A 12,068-nucleotide genomic window follows, 5' to 3' on the forward strand; every position below is an offset into this window, starting at 1 on the left:
AACTATTCTATCTGTCACACATTCTAATGATGTTCAGCTGAACTGCATGTCCTTGTTAACTTGTGTTTTTTTCTCATTTGCAGTGTCACACACTCAGAAATACTCCTTTTCATGTGCGAACACACACGCATCATCGCGCACACCCAGTCCCAAAACTCACATACATTTTCTTTCACATGCACACACACATACACACGCACGTGCGCACACACGCGTGCACGCACATGAGACACAAATGGCACAGTCATTAAAAATGAAACCACGGGCTTTCGAAAAAGAAAAAAAAATCCCAGGCCCGAGAAAAAGTCAGCGGCGGCGCGGCGGTGAAAAGAGTCCCCCTGGAAACAATGAGGAGAACGATCATTTGTTGTTCTTGAAAAAGCGGTGCGAGGTTTCACAGAGGTTAAGCTTCCCTTTGATGTGTTTTTAACTCGTTTTGGCTCTGCGGAGGGATTAGTCAGCCCTCTCACACAAAACACACACACACACACACACACACTACAGCCTCTTCATTTCCACACCGTTAGCTCTTCTCACACAAAGACGGTTTAGCGTTAGAACCAGCTGCTTTTTTTCCTAATTTTTCTGCAGGGCACACACACGCACACGCGCACGCACATGCACGCACGCGCACACACACACCAAATTTCCTAACCTAATTTCATCAAATGAACGTGTGTGGTTCCTCTCACTGCACTGCACCGTGTGGGTGAGTGGGTGTGTATGTGTGCGTGTGTGGTCCCCCTGGAAATACGGTGGTAAACCAGCAAAAATATTGCAAGTCAGTATTTTCTTTTTATCCCAAATTAGAGACGGGCTGTTTGTGAACAGTGTGGGCCTTTTTTTCAACCACGAGAGAGAGAGAGAGAGAGAGAGAGGGTAGCTGTTAATCGTTACTGCAGTTATTATAGTCATTAGAAAGCATTATTTAACTTTTCCGAGATATACAAATCGTTTGGCTGTGGTGCGTACATTGTGAGACTGTGTGCGTGTGCATGCGTTAGACAAGCTGCAGTCTTCGCCTCCCATGTAGGTCTGTCTCTGTACGGTTTCCCAAGCTAATAATCACATAACCAGCGTTCATAAGCCCTGCTGTAAGTGTAAACCAATGGAGCCGAGACTCACACACTGTAGCGACTGCAGAGAAGTCAGTTTGTTTTCACTGTGGGTTGTCGTGTCAGAATGGACAGTTCACAGTCGGTAGAGTCTGTGTGGTTTTCTCAACCTTTTCTGGATCATTCAGGGCCCAGCCATCTGACCACGGAAAATGCATGATCTGGTCAGATACCAATTTGATCCAATCAGGAGAGGGAACTCGATTAAACAAGTGGAACTGGAAGTGACGACACACAGAAATAAAGGAATATAATTAACTCTCCTCTCCATGATTATAGCTGAAATTGGCAACCCACCTGAAGATATATTTTCTGTTTTGTTACAAAATACTAAATGCTATCCTTTTCATGCACCAGTGCCATTTGAGACTCCAGTGTATTAAACTAAGAGATGGAGAGACAGCGAGACTTCTGTTAATGAATATCACTATCTATCTATCTATACTCTAGTGACTAGAGTCTATAGCAATGACTACTATCACAATATAGCTTGCAGCATGACATTCAAATATGTGACCGAAATGTGTGTCAATTAAGAATATTAATTAAATAAATCACTTTGATATAATTTGTGATTTTCATTCAATAGCCTATAGTTTACAATACCTAAAACAAATATAACCGCTGTTCATAATGAGATATATAGAATAGACATTTGATCTGCCCATACAAGTTTATTTATTGATATGACGTCTCTGTCACGTCATGGACAATAAATCGTCCACATTAAAAGGTCAAAATGCCTATGCCTAGTATGTGCAATTGAAAATGTCAGGTTCTTCTGATTCGACAGGGAGAAATCATGATGTACGCACTAGCCCATTCTATAAAAGTAAAAATAGCTTACTAATGGCAGTGTCTCCCTGAAGGCGTCAGCACTCAGCAGTATAATTGGAATCAAACCCAACAGCATTAAAGCAAAAGGTCATGGGAGGGTCTGTACAATCCTTAGCTTACAACGTTGTGTAATGAGAACGGTTGCAGCATGTGTGTGGGCCCCCAGCGGGAATCGTACCCCTAACCCCAGCGTTGCACCATGTCACGCTTCCAGCCATTAAACCACGCAGAGGGCCGCCATGCAGGTAGTGGAAATCCCGCTTGAAGCTGCAACTTTAAATACACCCAGCAGAGTGCCGGAGCCAGGCAGAACCAATACAGCCTGCAGTTACACTTAGTAGCGCATGGGGAAATAGCCGATCTACAAGCCCACAACGTGACGTGCTGTGACGCGCTGTGTGCTCGTAGATGGGCTATTTTCCAAGTGCGACACAGGCCCAGCAACCAACGATAAACCACGCAGGCCTAATTCTCCTTGTTATATGATGATGAAACCCGACATTAAATTGTCAGGAAAAGTGCCAATGAATGTTAATAGCTGTCTTTTCCAGTCAAATGAGGGGAAGATTCTAGGCAGGCAGACTGCAGAGTTTGTGTTTGTGTATATAATTAGGCTATAACTATGTGTCTGCTATGGGACTGAAGGTCATTTAAAAGCTATGTGTCTGAGTACTGAAGGATGACTCTGGCTGGACACTTCAGTTGAACACAAAGTCTTACTCATGTTGACTATCTTGTTTTGTTTTAGTTTGTAGACTGGCTGGCTGGCTGGCTGAGAACTTGCCTTTTTGTCTATCTTATTGTACAATTGACTTTGTCTGAGATGTGTCTTCTACAGTAGCTGGGTTTGTACATTATGTGTGATAGATTATCATTGCATTGTAGGCTACCATTTTCTCTACCATATTGATGCTGGTTGAGCAGTGAGCTTCATACCTACGCTTTTCTCACCGTCTGTGTAGGAGGAAATAAAGACTGTTAGGTAACGAGTGAGAGGAGGAGGAGGAGGAGGAGGAGGAGAGAGCACCAAGTAAAATTGCAGAATGGAGAGAGAGCATAGAAGCATAAGTTTTAGGGAGGGATAGAGGATGGGAGGAACAGAATGTTAGAGGGAAGGGGGGGCCTGAGAGATTTAGGGAGTGCAGGAGGGCTGCATGGAGGAAGGACAGGGAGACAGACAGGAGGGAGAGGGAGAGTATATTGTCCTTATCGTCCTCCTCCAGAAAACCAGCTTCTTAATGGGCCGCTGTGAAGGAGCAACGAGGCTCAGGGCTGATGCCACCTGATTAGAACCTCCACTAAACCTCTCACATCAAAGGCGACGGGGAGAGAGAGAGAGAGGGAGAGACACACACACACACACACACACACACACACACACACACACACACACACACACACACACACACACACACACACACACACACACACACACACACACACACACACACACACACACACACACACACACACACACACACACACACACACACACACACACACACACACACACACAGTGGGGGGGCGGCGGCGGTGGCTCAGGGGTAGAGTGCCTGGATGGAAACCGTAAGGTTGCCTGTTCGAACCCGGGCTCCCCCAGAGTTACTGTCGAAGTGTCCTTGAGCAAGACACTGAACCCCTAATTGCTCCTGATGTGCTAGTTGGTGCCTTGCATGGTTTCCGCTGCCATCGGTGTATGAATGTGTGTGTGTGTGAATGGGTGAATTTAATGCACAATCTATGTAAAGCGCCTTGGATAAAGGCGCTATATAAATGCACCATTTACCATTTACCACACACACACACACACACACACAGACAAACAGTAGGTGGAGGCTGAAGGTGAAACTATAATTTCTTACTTTCTGTAAAGTATGCATGGAATACCTTGCACAATGACTTGCTATTATATTTATTAATTATATTATGCAAATAATGCATTTTTATTTTTATTTATTATGAACCCCAGCGTCTCTAATCTTGGCATGTCATGAAAACATCCGGCGATCATCCTGAGCTCACAGCGTGCTGAAGTGTGACGCGCTGTGAGCTTGTACATCGACAATACACGGCCAAGAGATTTTGTGTAGAGGGGGAAAGGAGGGGGTATAGACCCCTGTGTCTATCATCGAAGTGTTTAACCCGTTTAGACGATTCAAAAAATAACTTGAAGAAGAAAGCAAAAGCAAGCACTCGGTTGAGTAATTCCACGTCATAATGTAACGGGTGCACGGTTCTGGAAGATACAGACTGTAGAAATGAATACCAGCACTCACGTTGTATCCTGGAAGGATTCTTGTTTTATTTTGTTCCCCCTATAGCAGAAAATAACAACAGTGTGGATGTTTCGGCCCAAGGGCCTTCCTCCGCGTGAATCTAGATTGTTCCTGCGTAGGTGTCACTTATAAAGAGGACCTGGGTGCCACGCACAAAGCAGTCCGGGTGCACCAATAGTTACATCATTATTTTCTGTTACATAGTTTTTTTTCAACATGAAGCGTGGTATTATTTAAGACAAGAAACAGTAAGCAAAAAAAGAAAAGAAAACACAAATATAAAAGCATCAATTATGGATAAAAATGTATGTTGTTTACACGTCACGTCAAGCTGGACCGGACAAATACAGTAGGTGGAACAGTGTGGAACTAAGGCGCCCCACGAAGCCGTGCCTATCACTCAAGGAGTCTGATAGGCGTACAGTGCCTATACCAGAGAAGCCTAGAACTGATGCTCCCCCTCAACTCCTGTTCCTCATCCTCCATTTTTTTTAATTCTTGGAATACATAAACCATTCTTAATTGCCTTTAGGCACATTCCACCTAGGGGTCACCTGAAGCTCATACCCAGAATCTAGGGCCACTTGGTCTATGGCCCCCCAAGTGATGCCCCAGGCAGAGATTCTGCACGTGCGGACAGAGATTTGGTGGCCTATTGTGTGATGTTGTTTCCTTTTGTCTTTCCAATGCATGTGTGCTGCTTCCTAATTGTGCTGCTTGACCAAGCAGGTCTCCCTCGAAAAAAGGTGCCTACAAGCTGGTTAAATAAAGGTTACATAAAATGTATTAAATGATCATCTCTCTCTCTCTCTCTCTCTCTCTCTCTCTCTCTCTCCCTCTCTTGCTCGCTCTCTCTCTCTATATCCCCATCTCTCTCTTTTGTGTTCCCCCACTCGCCCTCTTTTTAATTCACTGTCTTTCATTCTCTCTCCCACTTTCATTCTCTGTCTCTCTCTGTCTCTCTCTCTCTCTCTCTCATCCACATATACACAGCCATTTTATCCCAACGGCCCTGCATAAGGGGATCCACTGAAAGGGGGTGTGAAGGAAGGGGACGGGGGGAGGAAAGGAGACGAGAGGGGAGCTAAAGAAAGGTGGGGAGTGGACAAAGAGGAGGTGGGTGAGGATAGAGATGGAGGTGGAATGGACAAAGAGGAGGTGGTGAGGATAGAGATGGAGGTGAAGGGCTTTGAACAGACAGGGATGAAAGAGATGTCTCATTCCATATTAGAGGAACCGTGACATACTTCCTGTTAGCCACATCTCAGGACAACTGTTAATTAGTACAGTTTGATTCATTGATTGACTTATACTTTATTAAAATCACACCCGTGTGAAGCTCTAATCAATTATTGACCTTATACCAACCTTGAAACATACCTTAGACCCAGAATGGTGGTCCCTTATTGGCCAAGAATTTACACCGACATACCGACAGCCGATTTGCTCAGACACGTGATTGATTGATTGAAATATTTATTAACAGAATTACAGTACATTTCAAGCACAATTCAATACAAAGACTGTTAACTGTGAGTGGACGTATGACGTAAATTCTCCATTGTCAATGGCATTTAATGTTTGTGTTAAGACAGAATCTACACTATAGCTGTTTATAGGCCCCTCAAAATGTGGTAACAGTAGGCCTACAATAAAAATGATGTGAGCAATGCTATAAGGATAACACAAAAAAATCCATGATGGCTTTTTTCCATTGTGGTCCTGTGTATTGAATTCATAATCAAGACAAGACATATCTGCTGGCAAGCTAGAAGTCTTGTCTAGGTCCTGTTTTTGAATGAGGATCACACCGTTTGATGGCAGGCGGTAGGGCGTTCCACATTTTGGTGGCAGAATAGTAGAATGCATTCATCTCCATGTTGGTGCAGAAGAGATCAGTGGAACTCACTCTGGTTTTATGCCAGTGGGTGTCTCTCACTCTAGTGAAGTAGTTATTCAGATACAGTACATATGGGCACTGATCCCGTATCTTTTTTTTTTTTTTTTTTTTTTTTTGCGGCTTACGCCTTTTATTGATTTTTGAAGGGACAGACAGTAGGCTGACAGGAAACGGGAGAGAGATGGGGGGAAGACATGCAGTAAAGGCCGTGTCGGGTCCGGGAGTCGAACCCGCGGCACACTGCGACTGGATTACCAGTCCGGTGCCCAGACCGTTACGCTACGGCCTGGGCCTGATCCCGTATCTTGAAGACAATGCTCATTGTGAGTTGAGTTGCTGTACTGGTCTGTCCTCTCCCTTAAGCCATCCCAGCCTAGAAAGAGAGTCCTGAGAGTGAAGGTTCGCAGTAGTCTAATTCGTTTGTTTTGAGAGGTCTCTATAGTTGATTCTAGTGACATTGAGGCGTACTTGCATATATCTAGTCAAAATGGCACTGGATGAGTGCTCCAGCTAAACACGGAGATGCTGCCCAAAATATTGTTCTTTGGCTGACTTATTTTCTCACTGGAAAGATTGTTATCCAAAGTATGTATGACCCGTCACCCAGATACGTAACCTCTTCTTTGCTTGTCACCAACTCTAACAGTAAAGTGAACTTACTGAGGCTCATTTTGAACCCAAAATGAATTAATAATTTTTTACCCATGGGTGCTAGAATAACATATGCATTTTTTGTCTTGCTCGGAGCTAAAGGCCTTTTCAACCTTCCTGCATTTTGTGGTTTGAAAAGTGGGGTCCTTGAGGGGGCTCTAGTGTAGGGGGTTCCCAGCAAAATGATAGTTAGAAAACAAAACGACGTGTGTGCGTGCATGTGTGTGTGTTGCATTGATGCACATGCTACTCTCTCTCTCTCCATAGATTATCCATAGATGATCCTTTCACTCTATGCCTTATTTTGTTATCATTCTCTACACATCTACTCTCTCTCTCTCTCTCTCTCTCTCTCTGCATTACCATACAGAGTAGGCTAAGTAAGATGGCGCTGGTTGGTTCTAATCTGTGAGGCGCCGCTAACAAAATGGAGGGTATCATCTGAGGTCGCAGTGCTGTCATCAACCACCAACCCCTCACATCTGGCACACACACACACACACACACACACACACACACTAGAGGTGTGTGCGACGAGTGAGAGACTTATATCCATAATTAGGTTTGACACATCATGGCATAAATGCTCCAAATCACATCTGACAGCTTCACGCACGCACGCACGCACACACACACACACACACACACACACACACACACACACACACACACACACACACACACACACACACACACACACACACACGTGCGCGCTCACACACGCGCACTCACTCACACACACACACACACACACACGTGCGCTCACACCCTCATGTGTGTAGCGGACCACCTTGATGGAAAGAGACATTGACAGGCATCAGAGTGTGTTTCCACATGCACAGTGCAGCTTTAATGTGTGGAGGTGATGTGTTTTGTTTTGTTCAGTAGTTGAAGTCATCAGACATTTAGAGGCCACTTCTACACACGATGATGAGACGCAGGCTCAGCCGGGGCGCGCTGGTGTTTCTTTATTGTCTGCTAGAGCCAGCTCTGTTCCTGCGTTTACGTGTCACCCGGGACTATACACGATAAACTGACAGTCAGGCCGGTCGATTTTCATCCACACAAGAATTATCATCACCTCTTGAAGTTATTATTATTATTATTTTTTTTTAAATAATTTAAGAAATGTAATTACCTAGGTCACTCTGAATGCGATTGATTATTCAGCCTCACAGCCTAGGGGTGGGCATTGGCTCACGCGAGCATGGTTCCTTCCTCGGGTTGAGTATGTGACGTAGAGGGTGCGCTGTGACTGACCAGTCGCTGTGAATGACAGCCTACACCTAAACCTAACCCTAACCGCAGTAAAACTATACCTAAACCTAACCCTAACCCTAACCTTAACCTCAGTAAAACTATACCTAAACCTAACCCTAACCCTAACCTTAACCTCAGTAAAACTATACCTAAACCTAACCCTAACCCTAACCTTAACCTCAGTAAAACTATACCTAAACCTAACCCTAACCCTAACCTTAACCTCAGTAAAACTATACCTAAACCTAACCTCAGTCAACTATAACTAAACCTAACCTCAGTAAAACTAAACACAGTGGCTGGGGGCGTTTTCAAGAACCCGGAAGGCTATGCAGGCTATGCACCGACCGTGCCACCCGTTTGTGCCCACCGGTAGGACGGGTAGGTAGGTATAGGTGGGCTCGAACGGGTGGCACGATCAAGGTTTTCAAGTGGGCCTTGATCCAGAAAACGTTGTGACCAACTGGGACAGGCAAATAAAGCATAGCCGAGGCAGAGAGAGAGAGAGAGAGAGAGAGAGAGAGAGAGAGAGAGAGAGAGAGAAAAGTATGAAGAGTTTGGCACAAAAGAGGAGGAATCACAAACAGGGAATTGACACAAAAGAGTGAAAGATGAATTCCCATGAGACGGCACAGAGTTGTATTTACTGTGTCAGTGCGAGCGAGCAAGCGTGCATGTGTGCGTGCGTGCGTGCGTGCGTGTGCGTGCGTGCGTGTGCACGCAAGCCTGTCACTATAGCAGTATCCCTGCCACAGTTATGAGAGCTGCAAATACTTTGGTGCTAATAGACAGATTATGGCAAGAAACCAAGCATGTCCTCAAATCCTCTTAGCAAGACTCTACCTTTTTATTTATTTATTTTCCTGACATATTCCTTTCTTTCTTCCTCCCCCCCCTCTCTCTCTCTCTCTCCCTCTCTCTCTCTCTACCTCTCTCTACCTCTGTGGCCCTGGCATTGTCTCGCTGAATGCATTTCATGTTTTTTGTCTGATGCTGGGTGGTAGTACTGTTCTCTCTCTCTCTCACTCCCCCCTCCCCCCGCCGTTTTCAAAAGGCACTTTATTTGTTGTCCCTGGAGAGTGCTACATTATGCATTAACCTGTTCAATTATGCATTCATTTATGCAGGCGTTGCCTTATGTAAATGCACTTTATGATTAAACAAATTGTTTCACTGTTTGGCCGCGTGTTCCTCCTCGTGTTGAGTGTTTGCCAGTGACATCATGCAACGGCAGTAAAGGGATATATGTCTTTTAGTGTTTAGTGTGTGTGTGTTTACCCAGTACTTGCCATACAACACTTGGTATAGGGTTCCCAGCTTTATATTATAACTGAACGAGCATAAAGACATTTTTATTTCACCCTTCCTAGTAGTGTCTAGAGGACGACTTCACCCACTTTCAACCATCTTCATATAATTGGTCGTCACTAATTGTTATATACTTGCATATATGCACCTTGCTCTACAGCAATATGATTATTATTTGTTCACTAATAGCTCTTTGTCCTTGTTTATAGTGACTTGACTACACTGTGTTGCTGATCTATGCTGCTGTGATCTATGCTGCTGTGGACACTCACCTCACCTGGCTGTCACTCAATTGAGGATGCCCCGCCCTGTCCCAGCTGTAGCTCATACTTGATTAGGGCCTAGGAGCTGTTTTGTGGGGTGCGGCTGTTTACCTGAGCTGGAACACCTGAAAAGGCTGGTGACGGGGGAGCGTTTTTTTTAAATGCAGTCGGACTCGTCAGAGGACTCTGATAATGAAAGTCGTGATGGAAATGATGGATTCAAGCAAGAAAAGAAAAGGAAGAAAGGATCAAACCGCTCAGAAAGGGACAAGGAAGAGAGATATTGTATTGGGATGAGGGCGGAGTCGCAGGTCGATGGCATTTTCAAGGATCAACATGCTCTGGGAGTGTTTCTGGAAAAGAAAGTGGGGGGAATCAAATCGCTAAGGGTTGCTAGGAGCGGGCTGGTGATTTTTTAGTGTAGCGCTATAGGCAGGTGGATAATGCTTTAAGCATCAGCAGGTATGGGAAGCATCAAGTGAGTACTTTTCGACTTCTGTATGGAAGAAGCGATTCCTGGCATTCATTGCGATGATCATCAATTGTGCAGCGGACATACAAACCAAGTCGGAGCGAATTAAGATGGTGTTGGAAGCGGCGAGGAGATTCCTAGATGTATGTGATGTCACTGCAGAAGACGTGGATAGTACATTGAGAGAAGAATTCACACCATCTCAGGCCTCAGTGTCTGGGATGTAGCGCACAGAATGGACAATGTGGATGGGGATCACTTTGGAGGGGGCACCATTTAGTTTGTACAGGGTGATGATAAGTTACGTTATAGTTATAAGTTTTAGTTTTGTCTGATCCACAAACGGATCAGAAGGGGGCGGTAATGCACCATAAACTGGTTGCCAACTGCCATAAAACAACAAAAAGAAGAAGAAGGAGCTGTTTTGTCAGTTTCGATCCCCAGCAAGCAGACAACACCATCATGATGTGATTCTTTAGTTGAGTTTCTGTAGTTCTTATGGGCTGGTCGTAAGTATTGTTTGGCGTATTTTTCTTTTCTGGTTAGTTTAAGTTATGTTTTGGTAGTTTATGGGGCTCTGCCATGGAGACATTGATCGGTGGCTCACCAGACTCCCTTTTCTTTTTTTAAGTTTGGCCAGCCCATCCTTTCTTTTGTTTGGTTTAGGGCTTTATTTGGGTCATAGTTTTGTATACATGAGATTTCCACTTCCACTTTCCATTAATTTTTGTTTGCCTACAAACTTCTGATGTGTTTGACTTTAAAATAAAAGTTCATTGTACTTTTGACCTGACTTTTGTCTTATTATGATATCATGATAAAATGGTACAATTGTTTTACTCTGTCTGTTAGTCATGACTGAACACATGCATGCAGTACCAGTGATATACATTATACTTTGTTTTTCAAACTAGATTTCAATATTTTATTAACAATGGCTTCTATTATAGCATGCTCACTTACAGGAATAGAAAGCCTGCCGTTTCTATTAGCTTGGATTCCCCAGTGATTATGTCATTGGAAAGTAGGATTCTGAACTGTCCACAGCCCTCCTGAGTCAGACTTTCTTTTTTTTTAGGGGCAATAGCCGCTCTTATGTCAAGCTTTTAGTGTGTTTACAAAAACATCTGTCCTACACAAACATTAAATCCAATTGACATTGAATGGACAATTTTGAGTGTTGTGTGATGTAAATTCTGATTGGTTGGAATGTACGATAAGATCACCCCTCACTTCACACAGGTGTGATTTTTAGTATACGATTGAATAAATGTATGTTACTTTCTCTTGTCACTCTAAAGTGGGCTTGATTAACATGGGGGCAACATCCAAAAGTATAGACTACAATTTTGAGGTACTTTTACTTTACTAGTATACTTGAGTATTTTCACTTACTGTACGTACTTTTTAGCTACTTGTATTACAAGTTACAACACTATACATTAACCACTTCAGCCATTCAGCTATTTGAAAATAGCCAAACTACAAGCTCACAACGCGTTGACCTTGACCTTTTTTTTTTTTTTTTTTTTTTTTTTTACTTTTAAACTTGGGACATTCTGCATATTGAGTAGGCTACTTTTACTTTTGGTACTTTATGCATATAGGCCTATTTTTATGCCAAATACTATTGTACTGTTCCTCAAGTACATTTTGAAGGATGGATTTTCACTTTTAACAGGGTATTTATACATATTGATACTTTTACTTTTGTCATGTAAGAAAATGAGAATGGGCTACTTTTCCCACCACTGCAGTGTTGTGCTGCTGGTGGACTACGTACTTGACTTGAAGTTGACGCAAGCTTTAGGCGGGCTCTTTGAAGTCCTCTGGCCACGCCCCTGCCCCCCCCCCCCCCCCCCCCCCACACACACACACACACCCCGCTGCAAACCTGCAAACACAAACAGACTTACAGTGCGCGACACCGACAGACAAACACATTATTCGTTATATTTGGAAGTAAAACACGGTGAAATAAACAAC

This window comes from Protomyctophum parallelum (genome assembly GCF_964188405.1).
Source record: "Protomyctophum parallelum genome assembly, chromosome: 12".
Lineage (NCBI taxonomy): Eukaryota > Metazoa > Chordata > Actinopteri > Myctophiformes > Myctophidae > Protomyctophum > Protomyctophum parallelum.